At 46.7% G+C, this 19,613-nt stretch overlaps 12 non-coding genes across 12 annotated transcripts; 10 read left to right on the top strand and 2 right to left on the bottom strand.

Annotated features, from left to right (window-relative positions):
• The first annotated feature begins 1,579 nt into the window (after window positions 1-1,579).
• trnad-guc (transfer RNA aspartic acid (anticodon GUC)) lies at window positions 1,580-1,651 on the top strand. The gene has a single exon. It is a non-coding gene; the product is annotated as a tRNA-Asp (tRNA).
• A 1,938-nt stretch (window positions 1,652-3,589) lies between these two features.
• Window positions 3,590-3,661, top strand: trnad-guc (transfer RNA aspartic acid (anticodon GUC)). Its single transcript has one exon. It is a non-coding gene; the product is annotated as a tRNA-Asp (tRNA).
• Window positions 3,662-4,594: 933 nt separating this feature from the next.
• On the top strand, window positions 4,595-4,666 carry trnad-guc (transfer RNA aspartic acid (anticodon GUC)). The gene has a single exon. It is a non-coding gene; the product is annotated as a tRNA-Asp (tRNA).
• Window positions 4,667-6,604: 1,938 nt separating this feature from the next.
• On the top strand, window positions 6,605-6,676 carry trnad-guc (transfer RNA aspartic acid (anticodon GUC)). The gene has a single exon. It is a non-coding gene; the product is annotated as a tRNA-Asp (tRNA).
• Window positions 6,677-7,073: 397 nt separating this feature from the next.
• trnag-gcc (transfer RNA glycine (anticodon GCC)) lies at window positions 7,074-7,144 on the bottom strand. Its single transcript has one exon. It is a non-coding gene; the product is annotated as a tRNA-Gly (tRNA).
• A 1,470-nt stretch (window positions 7,145-8,614) lies between these two features.
• trnad-guc (transfer RNA aspartic acid (anticodon GUC)) lies at window positions 8,615-8,686 on the top strand. The gene has a single exon. It is a non-coding gene; the product is annotated as a tRNA-Asp (tRNA).
• Window positions 8,687-9,083: 397 nt separating this feature from the next.
• Window positions 9,084-9,154, bottom strand: trnag-gcc (transfer RNA glycine (anticodon GCC)). Its single transcript has one exon. It is a non-coding gene; the product is annotated as a tRNA-Gly (tRNA).
• A 4,467-nt stretch (window positions 9,155-13,621) lies between these two features.
• On the top strand, window positions 13,622-13,693 carry trnad-guc (transfer RNA aspartic acid (anticodon GUC)). The gene has a single exon. It is a non-coding gene; the product is annotated as a tRNA-Asp (tRNA).
• Window positions 13,694-14,626: 933 nt separating this feature from the next.
• Window positions 14,627-14,698, top strand: trnad-guc (transfer RNA aspartic acid (anticodon GUC)). Its single transcript has one exon. It is a non-coding gene; the product is annotated as a tRNA-Asp (tRNA).
• Window positions 14,699-16,636: 1,938 nt separating this feature from the next.
• Window positions 16,637-16,708, top strand: trnad-guc (transfer RNA aspartic acid (anticodon GUC)). The gene has a single exon. It is a non-coding gene; the product is annotated as a tRNA-Asp (tRNA).
• A 933-nt stretch (window positions 16,709-17,641) lies between these two features.
• trnad-guc (transfer RNA aspartic acid (anticodon GUC)) lies at window positions 17,642-17,713 on the top strand. Its single transcript has one exon. It is a non-coding gene; the product is annotated as a tRNA-Asp (tRNA).
• A 933-nt stretch (window positions 17,714-18,646) lies between these two features.
• On the top strand, window positions 18,647-18,718 carry trnad-guc (transfer RNA aspartic acid (anticodon GUC)). Its single transcript has one exon. It is a non-coding gene; the product is annotated as a tRNA-Asp (tRNA).
• The last annotated feature ends 895 nt before the right edge of the window (window positions 18,719-19,613 follow it).

Genomic DNA, 19,613 nt, shown 5'->3' with positions numbered 1-19,613 from the left:
TTTAAGTTGCGTTTTAAGAATTCATAATAATTATGCACTACATTGGCCGGGAATCGAACCCGGGCCTCGCGCGAGGCAGGCGAGAATTCTACCATTGAACCACCAATGCTCGCTTTTAGTCCCACTTTGGCTCACAAAATCCTCTCAAGACACATTTCCACCTGCAGGACTCATAGTGCTTGCTCACTTTAAGAAATACTAGAACACCACAGCCCCTCATTAGTACAGTGGTCAGTATCCTTTGGCCATGCATGAAACCAGGAATGTGAAGATTCTTGGTTTAACTCAGTCCGAACGAAAAGAGCCAATTTGTTTTGGTCACGCAAATGACCCAGCCTTATACCTTTGCCTGCAATCAGCCAGAGATTCAGCAGCAGGTGCACTACAATGCAGCCCAGATACTTTCCAATGTTGCAGACCAGGGCTTCATGCATGACAGGTAATTCTACCAATGAAACACCAACGCTTGTTAGCTCAAGAAGTTGTGCCCCCAGAAATGAATAGGTCAGACTCACGTTTCCACTTGTAGACGTCAAAGTTCTTGGACGTGTTGAGGAATTGGAATTTACAGAGCTCCTCGTTAGTATAGTGGTCAGTATCCCCGCCTGTCACGCGGGAGACCGGGGTTCAATTCCACGACGGGGAGTTAGGGATTTTTACCCACAGTGCCGAACACATTCAACCTGGCGTTATTTGAGATGCATGAGGTGTCTGTGGGCAAGACGAGGCCATTGATAACTTGACAAGTTTAACGAAATTGCACCCACTATTCACTCTGGGACACTTTTTAGTTTGTGTCAGGATGGCCGGTCTAAGGTGCTGCGATCAGGTCGCAGTCTCGTCTGGAAGTGTGGGTTTGAGTCCCACTTCTGAAGGGAGTTTTGAGGTCACCTTACGAAAAGTGAAATCACTGTCGTCAAGAACTATTTATTTCAGACGATCTGTTAAGTTAGGTTCGCCCGCTCAGTTTGATGTTCCATGAGATGTGACCATTCACACACTGTGTTTAAGTTGCGTTTTAAGAATTCATAATAATTATGCACTGCATTGGCCGGGAATCGAACCCGGGCCTCGCGCGAGGCAGGCGAGAATTCTACCATTGAACCACCAATGCTCGCTTTTAGTCCCACTTTGGCTCACAAAATCCTCTCAAGACACATTTCCACCTGCAGGACTCATAGTGCTTGCTCACTTTAAGAAATACTAGAACACCACAGCCCCTCATTAGTACAGTGGTCAGTATCCTTTTGCCATGCATGAAACCAGGAATGTGAAGATTCTTGGTTTAACTCAGTCCGAACGAAAAGAGCCAATTTGTTTTGGTCACGCAAATGACCCAGCCTTATACCTTTGCCTGCAATCAGCCAGAGATTCAGCAGCAGGTGCACTACAATGCAGCCCAGATACTTTCCAATGTTGCAGACCAGGGCTTCATGCATGACAGGTAATTCTACCAATGAAACACCAACGCTTGTTAGCTCAAGAAGTTGTGCCCCCAGAAATGAATAGGTCAGACTCACGTTTCCACTTGTAGACGTCAAAGTTCTTGGACGTGTTGAGGAATTGGAATTTACAGAGCTCCTCGTTAGTATAGTGGTCAGTATCCCCGCCTGTCACGCGGGAGACCGGGGTTCAATTCCCCGACGGGGAGTTAGGGATTTTTACCCACAGTGCCGAACACATTCAACCTGGCGTTATTTGAGATGCATGAGGTGTCTGTGGGCAAGACGAGGCCATTGATAACTTGACAAGTTTAACGAAATTGCACCCACTATTCACTCTGGGACACTTTTTAGTTTGTGTCAGGATGGCCGGTCTAAGGTGCTGCGATCAGGTCGCAGTCTCGTCTGGAAGTGTGGGTTTGAGTCCCACTTCTGAAGGGAGTTTTGAGGTCACCTTACGAAAAGTGAAATCACTGTCGTCAAGAACTATTTATTTCAGACGATCTGTTAAGTTAGGTTCGCCCGCTCAGTTTGATGTTCCATGAGATGTGACCATTCACACACTGTGTTTAAGTTGCGTTTTAAGAATTCATAATAATTATGCACTACATTGGCCGGGAATCGAACCCGGGCCTCGCGCGAGGCAGGCGAGAATTCTACCATTGAACCACCAATGCTCGCTTTTAGTCCCACTTTGGCTCACAAAATCCTCTCAAGACACATTTCCACCTGCAGGACTCATAGTGCTTGCTCACTTTAAGAAATACTAGAACACCACAGCCCCTCATTAGTACAGTGGTCAGTATCCTTTGGCCATGCATGAAACCAGGAATGTGAAGATTCTTGGTTTAACTCAGTCCGAACGAAAAGAGCCAATTTGTTTTGGTCACGCAAATGACCCAGCCTTATACCTTTGCCTGCAATCAGCCAGAGATTCAGCAGCAGGTGCACTACAATGCAGCCCAGATACTTTCCAATGTTGCAGACCAGGGCTTCATGCATGACAGGTAATTCTACCAATGAAACACCAACGCTTGTTAGCTCAAGAAGTTGTGCCCCCAGAAATGAATAGGTCAGACTCACGTTTCCACTTGTAGACGTCAAAGTTCTTGGACGTGTTGAGGAATTGGAATTTACAGAGCTCCTCGTTAGTATAGTGGTCAGTATCCCCGCCTGTCACGCGGGAGACCGGGGTTCAATTCCACGACGGGGAGTTAGGGATTTTTACCCACAGTGCCGAACACATTCAACCTGGCGTTATTTGAGATGCATGAGGTGTCTGTGGGCAAGACGAGGCCATTGATAACTTGACAAGTTTAACGAAATTGCACCCACTATTCACTCTGGGACACTTTTTAGTTTGTGTCAGGATGGCCGGTCTAAGGTGCTGCGATCAGGTCGCAGTCTCGTCTGGAAGTGTGGGTTTGAGTCCCACTTCTGAAGGGAGTTTTGAGGTCACCTTACGAAAAGTGAAATCACTGTCGTCAAGAACTATTTATTTCAGACGATCTGTTAAGTTAGGTTCGCCCGCTCAGTTTGATGTTCCATGAGATGTGACCATTCACACACTGTGTTTAAGTTGCGTTTTAAGAATTCATAATAATTATGCACTGCATTGGCCGGGAATCGAACCCGGGCCTCGCGCGAGGCAGGCGAGAATTCTACCATTGAACCACCAATGCTCGCTTTTAGTCCCACTTTGGCTCACAAAATCCTCTCAAGACACATTTCCACCTGCAGGACTCATAGTGCTTGCTCACTTTAAGAAATACTAGAACACCACAGCCCCTCATTAGTACAGTGGTCAGTATCCTTTGGCCATGCATGAAACCAGGAATGTGAAGATTCTTGGTTTAACTCAGTCCGAACGAAAAGAGCCAATTTGTTTTGGTCACGCAAATGACCCAGCCTTATACCTTTGCCTGCAATCAGCCAGAGATTCAGCAGCAGGTGCACTACAATGCAGCCCAGATACTTTCCAATGTTGCAGACCAGGGCTTCATGCATGACAGGTAATTCTACCAATGAAACACCAACGCTTGTTAGCTCAAGAAGTTGTGCCCCCAGAAATGAATAGGTCAGACTCACGTTTCCACTTGTAGACGTCAAAGTTCTTGGACGTGTTGAGGAATTGGAATTTACAGAGCTCCTCGTTAGTATAGTGGTCAGTATCCCCGCCTGTCACGCGGGAGACCGGGGTTCAATTCCCCGACGGGGAGTTAGGGATTTTTACCCACAGTGCCGAACACATTCAACCTGGCGTTATTTGAGATGCATGAGGTGTCTGTGGGCAAGACGAGGCCATTGATAACTTGACAAGTTTAACGAAATTGCACCCACTATTCACTCTGGGACACTTTTTAGTTTGTGTCAGGATGGCCGGTCTAAGGTGCTGCGATCAGGTCACAGTCTCGTCTGGAAGTGTGGGTTTGAGTCCCACTTCTGAAGGGAGTTTTGAGGTCACCTTACGAAAAGTGAAATCACTGTCGTCAAGAACTATTTATTTCAGACGATCTGTTAAGTTAGGTTCGCCCGCTCAGTTTGAAGTTCCATGAGATGTGACCATTCACACACTGTGTTTAAGTTGCGTTTTAAGAATTCATAATAATTATGCACTGCATTGGCCGGGAATCGAACCCGGGCCTCGCGCGAGGCAGGCGAGAATTCTACCATTGAACCACCAATGCTCGCTTTTAGTCCCACTTTGGCTCACAAAATCCTCTCAAGACACATTTCCACCTGCAGGACTCATAGTGCTTGCTCACTTTAAGAAATACTAGAACACCACAGCCCCTCATTAGTACAGTGGTCAGTATCCATTGGCCATGCATGAAACCAGGAATGTGAAGATTCTTGGTTTAACTCAGTCCGAACGAAAAGAGCCAATTTGTTTTGGTCACGCAAATGACCCAGCCTTATACCTTTGCCTGCAATCAGCCAGAGATTCAGCAGCAGGTGCACTACAATGCAGCCCAGATACTTTCCAATGTTGCAGACCAGGGCTTCATGCATGACAGGTAATTCTACCAATGAAACACCAACGCTTGTTAGCTCAAGAAGTTGTGCCCCCAGAAATGAATAGGTCAGACTCACGTTTCCACTTGTAGACGTCAAAGTTCTTGGACGTGTTGAGGAATTGGAATTTACAGAGCTCCTCGTTAGTATAGTGGTCAGTATCCCCGCCTGTCACGCGGGAGACCGGGGTTCAATTCCCCGACGGGGAGTTAGGGATTTTTACCCACAGTGCCGAACACATTCAACCTGGCGTTATTTGAGATGCATGAGGTGTCTGTGGGCAAGACGAGGCCATTGATAACTTGACAAGTTTAACGAAATTGCACCCACTATTCACTCTGGGACACTTTTTAGTTTGTGTCAGGATGGCCGGTCTAAGGTGCTGCGATCAGGTCACAGTCTCGTCTGGAAGTGTGGGTTTGAGTCCCACTTCTGAAGGGAGTTTTGAGGTCACCTTACGAAAAGTGAAATCACTGTCGTCAAGAACTATTTATTTCAGACGATCTGTTAAGTTAGGTTCGCCCGCTCAGTTTGAAGTTCCATGAGATGTGACCATTCACACACTGTGTTTAAGTTGCGTTTTAAGAATTCATAATAATTATGCACTGCATTGGCCGGGAATCGAACCCGGGCCTCGCGCGAGGCAGGCGAGAATTCTACCATTGAACCACCAATGCTCGCTTTTAGTCCCACTTTGGCTCACAAAATCCTCTCAAGACACATTTCCACCTGCAGGACTCATAGTGCTTGCTCACTTTAAGAAATACTAGAACACCACAGCCCCTCATTAGTACAGTGGTCAGTATCCATTGGCCATGCATGAAACCAGGAATGTGAAGATTCTTGGTTTAACTCAGTCCGAACGAAAAGAGCCAATTTGTTTTGGTCACGCAAATGACCCAGCCTTATACCTTTGCCTGCAATCAGCCAGAGATTCAGCAGCAGGTGCACTACAATGCAGCCCAGATACTTTCCAATGTTGCAGACCAGGGCTTCATGCATGACAGGTAATTCTACCAATGAAACACCAACGCTTGTTAGCTCAAGAAGTTGTGCCCCCAGAAATGAATAGGTCAGACTCACGTTTCCACTTGTAGACGTCAAAGTTCTTGGACGTGTTGAGGAATTGGAATTTACAGAGCTCCTCGTTAGTATAGTGGTCAGTATCCCCGCCTGTCACGCGGGAGAACGGGGTTCAATTCCCCGACGGGGAGTTAGGGATTTTTACCCACAGTGCCGAACACATTCAACCTGGCGTTATTTGAGATGCATGACGTGTCTGTGGGCAAGACGAGGCCATTGATAACTTGACAAGTTTAACGAAATTGAACCCACTATTCACTCTGGGACACTTTTTAGTTTGTGTCAGGATGGCCGGTCTAAGGTGCTGCGATCAGGTCGCAGTCTCGTCTGGAAGTGTGGGTTTGAGTCCCACTTCTGAAGGGAGTTTTGAGGTCACCTTACGAAAAGTGAAATCACTGTCGTCAAGAACTATTTATTTCAGACGATCTGTTAAGTTAGGTTTGCCCGCTCAGTTTGATGTTCCATGAGATGTGACCATTCACACACTGTGTTTAAGTTGCGTTTTAAGAATTCATAATAATTATGCACTGCATTGGCCGGGAATCGAACCCGGGCCTCGCGCGAGGCAGGCGAGAATTCTACCATTGAACCACCAATGCTCGCTTTTAGTCCCACTTTGGCTCACAAAATCCTCTCAAGACACATTTCCACCTGCAGGACTCATAGTGCTTGCTCACTTTAAGAAATACTAGAACACCACAGCCCCTCATTAGTACAGTGGTCAGTATCCATTGGCCATGCATGAAACCAGGAATGTGAAGATTCTTGGTTTAACTCAGTCCGAACGAAAAGAGCCAATTTGTTTTGGTCACGCAAATGACCCAGCCTTATACCTTTGCCTGCAATCAGCCAGAGATTCAGCAGCAGGTGCACTACAATGCAGCCCAGATACTTTCCAATGTTGCAGACCAGGGCTTCATGCATGACAGGTAATTCTACCAATGAAACACCAACGCTTGTTAGCTCAAGAAGTTGTGCCCCCAGAAATGAATAGGTCAGACTCACGTTTCCACTTGTAGACGTCAAAGTTCTTGGACGTGTTGAGGAATTGGAATTTACAGAGCTCCTCGTTAGTATAGTGGTCAGTATCCCCGCCTGTCACGCGGGAGACCGGGGTTCAATTCCCCGACGGGGAGTTAGGGATTATTACCCACAGTGCCGAACACATTCAACCAGGCGTTATTTGAGATGCATGAGGTGTCTGTGGGCAAGACGAGGCCATTGATAACTTGACAAGTTTAACGAAATTGCACCCACTATTCACTCTGGGACACTTTTTAGTTTGTGTCAGGATGGCCGGTCTAAGGTGCTGCGATCAGGTCACAGTCTCGTCTGGAAGTGTGGGTTTGAGTCCCACTTCTGAAGGGAGTTTTGAGGTCATCTTACGAAAAGTGAAATCACTGTCGTCAAGAACTATTTATTTCAGACGATCTGTTAAGTTAGGTTCGCCCGCTCAGTTTGATGTTCCATGAGATGTGACAATTCACACATTGTGTTTAAGTTGCGTTTTAAGAATTCATAATAATTATGCACTGCATTGGCCGGGAATCGAACCCGGGCCTCCCGCGTGGCAGGCGAGAATTCTACCACTGAACCACCAATGCTCCCTTTTAGTCCCACTTTGGCTCACAAAATCCTCTCAAGACACATTTCCACCTGCAGGACTCATAGTGCTTGCTCACTTTAAGAAATACTAGAACACCACAGCCCCTCATTAGTACAGTGGTCAGTATCCATTGGCCATGCATGAAACCAGGAATGTGAAGATTCTTGGTTTAACTCAGTCCGAACGAAAAGAGCCAATTTGTTTTGGTCACGCAAATGACCCAGCCTTATACCTTTGCCTGCAATCAGCCAGAGATTCAGCAGCAGGTGCACTACAATGCAGCCCAGATACTTTCCAATGTTGCAGACCAGGGCTTCATGCATGACAGGTAATTCTACCAATGAAACACCAACGCTTGTTAGCTCAAGAAGTTGTGCCCCCAGAAATGAATAGGTCAGACTCACGTTTCCACTTGTAGACGTCAAAGTTCTTGGACGTGTTGAGGAATTGGAATTTACAGAGCTCCTCGTTAGTATAGTGGCCAGTATCCCCGCCTGTCACGCGGGTGACCGGGGTTCAATTCCCCGACGGGGAGTTAGGGATTTTTACCCACAGTGCCGAACACATTCAACCTGGCGTTATTTGAGATGCATGAGGTGTCTGTGGGCAAGACGAGGCCATTGATAACTTGACAAGTTTAACGAAATTGCACCCACTATTCACTCTGGGACACTTTTTAGTTTGTGTCAGGATGGCCGGTCTAAGGTGCTGCGATCAGGTCGCAGTCTCGTCTGGAAGTGTGGGTTTGAGTCCCACTTCTGAAGGGAGTTTTGAGGTCACCTTACGAAAAGTGAAATCACTGTCGTCAAGAACTATTTATTTCAGACGATCTGTTAAGTTAGGTTCGCCCGCTCAGTTTGATGTTCCATGAGATGTGACCATTCACACACTGTGTTTAAGTTGCGTTTTAAGAATTCATAATAATTATGCACTACATTGGCCGGGAATCGAACCCGGGCCTCGCGCGAGGCAGGCGAGAATTCTACCATTGAACCACCAATGCTCGCTTTTAGTCCCACTTTGGCTCACAAAATCCTCTCAAGACACATTTCCACCTGCAGGACTCATAGTGCTTGCTCACTTTAAGAAATACTAGAACACCACAGCCCCTCATTAGTACAGTGGTCAGTATCCTTTGGCCATGCATGAAACCAGGAATGTGAAGATTCTTGGTTTAACTCAGTCCGAACGAAAAGAGCCAATTTGTTTTGGTCACGCAAATGACCCAGCCTTATACCTTTGCCTGCAATCAGCCAGAGATTCAGCAGCAGGTGCACTACAATGCAGCCCAGATACTTTCCAATGTTGCAGACCAGGGCTTCATGCATGACAGGTAATTCTACCAATGAAACACCAACGCTTGTTAGCTCAAGAAGTTGTGCCCCCAGAAATGAATAGGTCAGACTCACGTTTCCACTTGTAGACGTCAAAGTTCTTGGACGTGTTGAGGAATTGGAATTTACAGAGCTCCTCGTTAGTATAGTGGTCAGTATCCCCGCCTGTCACGCGGGAGACCGGGGTTCAATTCCCCGACGGGGAGTTAGGGATTTTTACCCACAGTGCCGAACACATTCAACCTGGCGTTATTTGAGATGCATGAGGTGTCTGTGGGCAAGACGAGGCCATTGATAACTTGACAAGTTTAACGAAATTGCACCCACTATTCACTCTGGGACACTTTTTAGTTTGTGTCAGGATGGCCGGTCTAAGGTGCTGCGATCAGGTCACAGTCTCGTCTGGAAGTGTGGGTTTGAGTCCCACTTCTGAAGGGAGTTTTGAGGTCACCTTACGAAAAGTGAAATCACTGTCGTCAAGAACTATTTATTTCAGACGATCTGTTAAGTTAGGTTCGCCCGCTCAGTTTGATGTTCCATGAGATGTGACCATTCACACACTGTGTTTAAGTTGCGTTTTAAGAATTCATAATAATTATGCACTGCATTGGCCGGGAATCGAACCCGGGCCTCCCGCGTGGCAGGCGAGAATTCTACCACTGAACCACCAATGCTCCCTTTTAGTCCCACTTTGGCTCACAAAATCCTCTCAAGACACATTTCCACCTGCAGGACTCATAGTGCTTGCTCACTTTAAGAAATACTAGAACACCACAGCCCCTCATTAGTACAGTGGTCAGTATCCATTGGCCATGCATGAAACCAGGAATGTGAAGATTCTTGGTTTAACTCAGTCCGAACGAAAAGAGCCAATTTGTTTTGGTCACGCAAATGACCCAGCCTTCTACCTTTGCCTGCAATCAGCCAGAGATTCAGCAGCAGGTGCACTACAATGCAGCCCAGATACTTTCCAATGTTGCAGACCAGGGCTTCATGCATGACAGGTAATTCTACCAATGAAACACCAACGCTTGTTAGCTCAAGAAGTTGTGCCCCCAGAAATGAATAGGTCAGACTCACGTTTCCACCTGTAGTCTTCAAAGTTCTTGGACGTGTTGAGGAACGTATATCCACAGAGTTCCTCGTTAGTATAGTGGTCAGTATCCCCGCCTGTCACGCGGGAGACCGGGGTTCAATTCACCGATGGGGAGTTAGGGATATTTACCCACAGTGCCGAACACATTCAACCTGGCGTTATTTGAGGTGTCTGTGGGCAAGACGAGGTCATTGATAACTTGACAAGTTTAACGAAATTGAACCCACTGTTCACTCTGGTACACTTTTTAGTTTGTGTCAGGATGGCCGGTCTAAGGTGCTGCGATCAGGTCGCAGTCTCGTCTGGAAGTGTGGGTTTGAGTCCCACTTCTGAAGGGAGTTTTGAGGTCACCTTACGAAAAGTGAAATCACTGTCGTCAAGAACTATTTATTTCAGACGATCTGTTAAGTTAGGTTTGCCCGCTCAGTTTGATGTTCCATGAGATGTGACCATTCACACACTGTGTTTAAGTTGCGTTTTAAGAATTCATAATAATTATGCACTGCATTGGCCGGGAATCGAACCCGGGCCTCGCGCGAGGCAGGCGAGAATTCTACCATTGAACCACCAATGCTCGCTTTTAGTCCCACTTTGGCTCACAAAATCCTCTCAAGACACATTTCCACCTGCAGGACTCATAGTGCTTGCTCACTTTAAGAAATACTAGAACACCACAGCCCCTCATTAGTACAGTGGTCAGTATCCTTTGGCCATGCATGAAACCAGGAATGTGAAGATTCTTGGTTTAACTCAGTCCGAACGAAAAGAGCCAATTTGTTTTGGTCACGCAAATGACCCAGCCTTCTACCTTTGCCTGCAATCAGCCAGAGATTCAGCAGCAGGTGCACTACAATGCAGCCCAGATACTTTCCAATGTTGCAGACCAGGGCTTCATGCATGACAGGTAATTCTACCAATGAAACACCAACGCTTGTTAGCTCAAGAAGTTGTGCCCCCAGAAATGAATAGGTCAGACTCACGTTTCCACCTGTAGTCTTCAAAGTTCTTGGACGTGTTGAGGAACGTATATCCACAGAGTTCCTCGTTAGTATAGTGGTCAGTATCCCCGCCTGTCACGCGGGAGACCGGGGTTCAATTCACCGATGGGGAGTTAGGGATATTTACCCACAGTGCCGAACACATTCAACCTGGCGTTATTTGAGGTGTCTGTGGGCAAGACGAGGTCATTGATAACTTGACAAGTTTAACGAAATTGCACCCACTATTCACTCTGGGACACTTTTTAGTTTGTGTCAGGATGGCCGGTCTAAGGTGCTGCGATCAGGTCACAGTATCGTCTGGAAGTGTGGGTTTGAGTCCCACTTCTGAAGGGAGTTTTGAGGTCACCTTACGAAAAGTGAAATCACTGTCGTCAAGAACTATTTATTTCAGACGATCTGTTAAGTTAGGTTCGCCCGCTCAGTTTGATGTTCCATGAGATGTGACCATTCACACACTGTGTTTAAGTTGCGTTTTAAGAATTCATAATAATTATGCACTGCATTGGCCGGGAATCGAACCCGGGCCTCGCGCGAGGCAGGCGAGAATTCTACCATTGAACCACCAATGCTCGCTTTTAGTCCCACTTTGGCTCACAAAATCCTCTCAAGACACATTTCCACCTGCAGGACTCATAGTGCTTGCTCACTTTAAGAAATACTAGAACACCACAGCCCCTCATTAGTACAGTGGTCAGTATCCATTGGCCATGCATGAAACCAGGAATGTGAAGATTCTTGGTTTAACTCAGTCCGAACGAAAAGAGCCAATTTGTTTTGGTCACGCAAATGACCCAGCCTTATACCTTTGCCTGCAATCAGCCAGAGATTCAGCAGCAGGTGCACTACAATGCAGCCCAGATACTTTCCAATGTTGCAGACCAGGGCTTCATGCATGACAGGTAATTCTACCAATGAAACACCAACGCTTGTTAGCTCAAGAAGTTGTGCCCCCAGAAATGAATAGGTCAGACTCACGTTTCCACTTGTAGACGTCAAAGTTCTTGGACGTGTTGAGGAATTGGAATTTACAGAGATCCTCGTTAGTATAGTGGCCAGTATCCCCGCCTGTCACGCGGGAGACCGGGGTTCAATTCCCCGACGGGGAGTTAGGGATTTTTACCCACAGTGCCGAACACATTCAACCTGGCGTTATTTGAGATGCATGAGGTGTCTGTGGGCAAGACGAGGCCATTGATAACTTGACAAGTTTAACGAAATTGCACCCACTATTCACTCTGGGACACTTTTTAGTTTGTGTCAGGATGGCCGGTCTAAGGTGCTGCGATCAGGTCGCAGTCTCGTCTGGAAGTGTGGGTTTGAGTCCCACTTCTGAAGGGAGTTTTGAGGTCACCTTACGAAAAGTGAAATCACTGTCGTCAAGAACTATTTATTTCAGACGATCTGTTAAGTTAGGTTCGCCCGCTCAGTTTGATGTTCCATGAGATGTGACCATTCACACACTGTGTTTAAGTTGCGTTTTAAGAATTCATAATAATTATGCACTGCATTGGCCGGGAATCGAACCCGGGCCTCGCGCGAGGCAGGCGAGAATTCTACCATTGAACCACCAATGCTCGCTTTTAGTCCCACTTTGGCTCACAAAATCCTCTCAAGACACATTTCCACCTGCAGGACTCATAGTGCTTGCTCACTTTAAGAAATACTAGAACACCACAGCCCCTCATTAGTACAGTGGTCAGTATCCATTGGCCATGCATGAAACCAGGAATGTGAAGATTCTTGGTTTAACTCAGTCCGAACGAAAAGAGCCAATTTGTTTTGGTCACGCAAATGACCCAGCCTTATACCTTTGCCTGCAATCAGCCAGAGATTCAGCAGCAGGTGCACTACAATGCAGCCCAGATACTTTCCAATGTTGCAGACCAGGGCTTCATGCATGACAGGTAATTCTACCAATGAAACACCAACGCTTGTTAGCTCAAGAAGTTGTGCCCCCAGAAATGAATAGGTCAGACTCACGTTTCCACTTGTAGACGTCAAAGTTCTTGGACGTGTTGAGGAATTGGAATTTACAGAGATCCTCGTTAGTATAGTGGCCAGTATCCCCGCCTGTCACGCGGGAGACCGGGGTTCAATTCCCCGACGGGGAGTTAGGGATTTTTACCCACAGTGCCGAACACATTCAACCTGGCGTTATTTGAGATGCATGAGGTGTCTGTGGGCAAGACGAGGCCATTGATAACTTGACAAGTTTAACGAAATTGCACCCACTATTCACTCTGGGACACTTTTTAGTTTGTGTCAGGATGGCCGGTCTAAGGTGCTGCGATCAGGTCGCAGTCTCGTCTGGAAGTGTGGGTTTGAGTCCCACTTCTGAAGGGAGTTTTGAGGTCACCTTACGAAAAGTGAAATCACTGTCGTCAAGAACTATTTATTTCAGACGATCTGTTAAGTTAGGTTCGCCCGCTCAGTTTGATGTTCCATGAGATGTGACCATTCACACACTGTGTTTAAGTTGCGTTTTAAGAATTCATAATAATTATGCACTACATTGGCCGGGAATCGAACCCGGGCCTCGCGCGAGGCAGGCGAGAATTCTACCATTGAACCACCAATGCTCGCTTTTAGTCCCACTTTGGCTCACAAAATCCTCTCAAGACACATTTCCACCTGCAGGACTCATAGTGCTTGCTCACTTTAAGAAATACTAGAACACCACAGCCCCTCATTAGTACAGTGGTCAGTATCCTTTGGCCATGCATGAAACCAGGAATGTGAAGATTCTTGGTTTAACTCAGTCCGAACGAAAAGAGCCAATTTGTTTTGGTCACGCAAATGACCCAGCCTTATACCTTTGCCTGCAATCAGCCAGAGATTCAGCAGCAGGTGCACTACAATGCAGCCCAGATACTTTCCAATGTTGCAGACCAGGGCTTCATGCATGACAGGTAATTCTACCAATGAAACACCAACGCTTGTTAGCTCAAGAAGTTGTGCCCCCAGAAATGAATAGGTCAGACTCACGTTTCCACTTGTAGACGTCAAAGTTCTTGGACGTGTTGAGGAATTGGAATTTACAGAGCTCCTCGTTAGTATAGTGGTCAGTATCCCCGCCTGTCACGCGGGAGACCGGGGTTCAATTCCCCGACGGGGAGTTTGGGATTTTTACCCACAGTGCCGAACACATTCAACCTGGCGTTATTTGAGATGCATGAGGTGTCTGTGGGCAAGACGAGGCCATTGATAACTTGACAAGTTTAACGAAATTGCACCCACTATTCACTCTGGGACACTTTTTAGTTTGTGTCAGGATGGCCGGTCTAAGGTGCTGCGATCAGGTCACAGTCTCGTCTGGAAGTGTGGGTTTGAGTCCCACTTCTGAAGGGAGTTTTGAGGTCACCTTACGAAAAGTGAAATCACTGTCGTCAAGAACTATTTATTTCAGACGATCTGTTAAGTTAGGTTCGCCCGCTCAGTTTGATGTTCCATGAGATGTGACCATTCACACACTGTGTTTAAGTTGCGTTTTAAGAATTCATAATAATTATGCACTGCATTGGCCGGGAATCGAACCCGGGCCTCGCGCGAGGCAGGCGAGAATTCTACCATTGAACCACCAATGCTCGCTTTTAGTCCCACTTTGGCTCACAAAATCCTCTCAAGACACATTTCCACCTGCAGGACTCATAGTGCTTGCTCACTTTAAGAAATACTAGAACACCACAGCCCCTCATTAGTACAGTGGTCAGTATCCATTGGCCATGCATGAAACCAGGAATGTGAAGATTCTTGGTTTAACTCAGTCCGAACGAAAAGAGCCAATTTGTTTTGGTCACGCAAATGACCCAGCCTTATACCTTTGCCTGCAAGCAGCCAGAGATTCAGCAGCAGGTGCACTACAATGCAGCCCAGATACTTTCCAATGTTGCAGACCAGGGCTTCATGCATGACAGGTAATTCTACCAATGAAACACCAACGCTTGTTAGCTCAAGAAGTTGTGCCCCCAGAAATGAATAGGTCAGACTCACGTTTCCACTTGTAGACGTCAAAGTTCTTGGACGTGTTGAGGAATTGGAATTTACAGAGCTCCTCGTTAGTATAGTGGTCAGTATCCCCGCCTGTCACGCGGGAGACCGGGGTTCAATTCCCCGACGGGGAGTTAGGGATTTTTACCCACAGTGCCGAACACATTCAACCTGGCGTTATTTGAGATGCATGAGGTGTCTGTGGGCAAGACGAGGCCATTGATAACTTGACAAGTTTAACGAAATTGCACCCACTATTCACTCTGGGACACTTTTTAGTTTGTGTCAGGATGGCCGGTCTAAGGTGCTGCGATCAGGTCGCAGTCTCGTCTGGAAGTGTGGGTTTGAGTCCCACTTCTGAAGGGAGTTTTGAGGTCACCTTACGAAAAGTGAAATCACTGTCGTCAAGAACTATTTATTTCAGACGATCTGTTAAGTTAGGTTCGCCCGCTCAGTTTGATGTTCCATGAGATGTGACCATTCACACACTGTGTTTAAGTTGCGTTTTAAGAATTCATAATAATTATGCACTGCATTGGCCGGGAATCGAACCCGGGCCTCGCGCGAGGCAGGCGAGAATTCTACCATTGAACCACCAATGCTCGCTTTTAGTCCCACTTTGGCTCACAAAATCCTCTCAAGACACATTTCCACCTGCAGGACTCATAGTGCTTGCTCACTTTAAGAAATACTAGAACACCACAGCCCCTCATTAGTACAGTGGTCAGTATCCATTGGCCATGCATGAAACCAGGAATGTGAAGATTCTTGGTTTAACTCAGTCCGAACGAAAAGAGCCAATTTGTTTTGGTCACGCAAATGACCCAGCCTTATACCTTTGCCTGCAATCAGCCAGAGATTCAGCAGCAGGTGCACTACAATGCAGCCCAGATACTTTCCAATGTTGCAGACCAGGGCTTCATGCATGACAGGTAATTCTACCAATGAAACACCAACGCTTGTTAGCTCAAGAAGTTGTGCCCCCAGAAATGAATAGGTCAGACTCACGTTTCCACTTGTAGACGTCAAAGTTCTTGGACGTGTTGAGGAATTGGAATTTACAGAGATCCTCGTTAGTATAGTGGCCAGTATCCCCGCCTGTCACGCGGGAGACCGGGGTTCAATTCCCCGACGGGGAGTTAGGGATTTTTACCCACAGTGCCGAACACATTCAACCTGGCGTTATTTGAGATGCATGAGGTGTCTGTGGGCAAGACGAGGCCATTGATAACTTGACAAGTTTAACGAAATTGCACCCACTATTCACTCTGGGACACTTTTTAGTTTGTGTCAGGATGGCCGGTCTAAGGTGCTGCGATCAGGTCGCAGTCTCGTCTGGAAGTGTGGGTTTGAGTCCCACTTCTGAAGGGAGTTTTGAGGTCACCTTACGAAAAGTGAAATCACTGTCGTCAAGAACTATTTATTTCAGACGATCTGTTAAGTTAGGTTCGCCCGCTCAGTTTGATGTTCCATGAGATGTGACCATTCACACACTGTGTTTAAGTTGCGTTTTAAGAATTCATAATAATTATGCACTACATTGGCCGGGAATCGAACCCGGGCCTCGCGCGAGGCAGGCGAGAATTCTACCATTGAACCACCAATGCTCGCTTTTAGTCCCACTTTGGCTCACAAAATCCTCTCAAGACACATTTCCACCTGCAGGACTCATAGTGCTTGCTCACTTTAAGAAATACTAGAACACCACAGCCCCTCATTAGTACAGTGGTCAGTATCCTTTGGCCATGCATGAAACCAGGAATGTGAAGATTCTTGGTTTAACTCAGTCCGAACGAAAAGAGCCAATTTGTTTTGGTCACGCAAATGACCCAGCCTTATACCTTTGCCTGCAATCAGCCAGAGATTCAGCAGCAGGTGCACTACAATGCAGCCCAGATACTTTCCAATGTTGCAGACCAGGGCTTCATGCATGACAGGTAATTCTACCAATGAAACACCAACGCTTGTTAGCTCAAGAAGTTGTGCCCCCAGAAATGAATAGGTCAGACTCACGTTTCCACTTGTAGACGTCAAAGTTCTTGGACGTGTTGAGGAATTGGAATTTACAGAGCTCCTCGTTAGTATAGTGGTCAGTATCCCCGCCTGTCACGCGGGAGACCGGGGTTCAATTCCCCGACGGGGAGTTTGGGATTTTTACCCACAGTGCCGAACACATTCAACCTGGCGTTATTTGAGATGCATGAGGTGTCTGTGGGCAAGACGAGGCCATTGATAACTTGACAAGTTTAACGAAATTGCACCCACTATTCACTCTGGGACACTTTTTAGTTTGTGTCAGGATGGCCGGTCTAAGGTGCTGCGATCAGGTCACAGTCTCGTCTGGAAGTGTGGGTTTGAGTCCCACTTCTGAAGGGAGTTTTGAGGTCACCTTACGAAAAGTGAAATCACTGTCGTCAAGAACTATTTATTTCAGACGATCTGTTAAGTTAGGTTCGCCCGCTCAGTTTGATGTTCCATGAGATGTGACCATTCACACACTGTGTTTAAGTTGCGTTTTAAGAATTCATAATAATTATGCACTGCATTGGCCGGGAATCGAACCCGGGCCTCGCGCGAGGCAGGCGAGAATTCTACCATTGAACCACCAATGCTCGCTTTTAGTCCCACTTTGGCTCACAAAATCCTCTCAAGACACATTTCCACCTGCAGGACTCATAGTGCTTGCTCACTTTAAGAAATACTAGAACACCACAGCCCCTCATTAGTACAGTGGTCAGTATCCATTGGCCATGCATGAAACCAGGAATGTGAAGATTCTTGGTTTAACTCAGTCCGAACGAAAAGAGCCAATTTGTTTTGGTCACGCAAATGACCCAGCCTTATACCTTTGCCTGCAAGCAGCCAGAGATTCAGCAGCAGGTGCACTACAATGCAGCCCAGATACTTTCCAATGTTGCAGACCAGGGCTTCATGCATGACAGGTAATTCTACCAATGAAACACCAACGCTTGTTAGCTCAAGAAGTTGTGCCCCCAGAAATGAATAGGTCAGACTCACGTTTCCACTTGTAGACGTCAAAGTTCTTGGACGTGTTGAGGAATTGGAATTTACAGAGCTCCTCGTTAGTATAGTGGTCAGTATCCCCGCCTGTCACGCGGGAGACCGGGGTTCAATTCCCCGACGGGGAGTTAGGGATTTTTACCCACAGTGCCGAACACATTCAACCTGGCGTTATTTGAGATGCATGAGGTGTCTGTGGGCAAGACGAGGCCATTGATAACTTGACAAGTTTAACGAAATTGCACCCACTATTCACTCTGGGACACTTTTTAGTTTGTGTCAGGATGGCCGGTCTAAGGTGCTGCGATCAGGTCGCAGTCTCATCTGGAAGTGTGGGTTTGAGTCCCACTTCTGAAGGGAGTTTTGAGGTCACCTTACGAAAAGTGAAATCACTGTCGTCAAGAACTATTTATTTCAGACGATCTGTTAAGTTAGGTTCGCCCGCTCAGTTTGATGTTCCATGAGATGTGACCATTCACACACTGTGTTTAAGTTGCGTTTTAAGAATTCATAATAATTATGCACTGCATTGGCCGGGAATCGAACCCGGGCCTCGCGCGAGGCAGGCGAGAATTCTACCATTGAACCACCAATGCTCGCTTTTAGTCCCACTTTGGCTCACAAAATCCTCTCAAGACACATTTCCACCTGCAGGACTCATAGTGCTTGCTCACTTTAAGAAATACTAGAACACCACAGCCCCTCATTAGTACAGTGGTCAGTATCCTTTGGCCATGCATGAAACCAGGAATGTGAAGATTCTTGGTTTAACTCAGTCCGAACGAAAAGAGCCAATTTGTTTTGGTCACGCAAATGACCCAGCCTTATACCTTTGCCTGCAATCAGCCAGAGATTCAGCAGCAGGTGCACTACAATGCAGCCCAGATACTTTCCAATGTTGCAGACCAGGGCTTCATGCATGACAGGTAATTCTACCAATGAAACACCAACGCTTGTTAGCTCAAGAAGTTGTGCCCCCAGAAATGAATAGGTCAGACTCACGTTTCCACTTGTAGACGTCAAAGTTCTTGGACGTGTTGAGGAATTGGAATTTACAGAGCTCCTCGTTAGTATAGTGGTCAGTATCCCCGCCTGTCACGCGGGAGACCGGGGTTCAATTCCCCGACGGGGAGTTAGGGATTTTTACCCACAGTGCCGAACACATTCAACCTGGCGTTATTTGAGATGCATGAGGTGTCTGTGGGCAAGACGAGGCCATTGATAACTTGACAAGTTTAACGAAATTGCACCCACTATTCACTCTGGGACACTTTTTAGTTTGTGTCAGGATGGCCGGTCTAAGGTGCTGCGATCAGGTCGCAGTCTCGTCTGGAAGTGTGGGTTTGAGTCCCACTTCTGAAGGGAGTTTTGAGGTCACCTTACGAAAAGTGAAATCACTGTCGTCAAGAACTATTTATTTCAGACGATCTGTTAAGTTAGGTTCGCCCGCTCAGTTTGATGTTCCATGAGATGTGACCATTCACACACTGTGTTTAAGTTGCGTTTTAAGAATTCATAATAATTATGCACTACATTGGCCGGGAATCGAACCCGGGCCTCGCGCGAGGCAGGCGAGAATTCTACCATTGAACCACCAATGCTCGCTTTTAGTCCCACTTTGGCTCACAAAATCCTCTCAAGACACATTTCCACCTGCAGGACTCATAGTGCTTGCTCACTTTAAGAAATACTAGAACACCACAGCCCCTCATTAGTACAGTGGTCAGTATCCTTTGGCCATGCATGAAACCAGGAATGTGAAGATTCTTGGTTTAACTCAGTCCGAACGAAAAGAGCCAATTTGTTTTGGTCACGCAAATGACCCAGCCTTATACCTTTGCCTGCAATCAGCCAGAGATTCAGCAGCAGGTGCACTACAATGCAGCCCAGATACTTTCCAATGTTGCAGACCAGGGCTTCATGCATGACAGGTAATTCTACCAATGAAACACCAACGCTTGTTAGCTCAAGAAGTTGTGCCCCCAGAAATGAATAGGTCAGACTCACGTTTCCACTTGTAGACGTCAA

This window comes from Gadus macrocephalus, chromosome 4 (genome assembly GCF_031168955.1).
Source record: "Gadus macrocephalus chromosome 4, ASM3116895v1".
Classification (NCBI taxonomy): domain Eukaryota; kingdom Metazoa; phylum Chordata; class Actinopteri; order Gadiformes; family Gadidae; genus Gadus; species Gadus macrocephalus.
The sequence above is the reverse complement of the archived record's forward strand: the minus strand, read 5'-3'. Positions and strand labels throughout refer to the sequence as shown.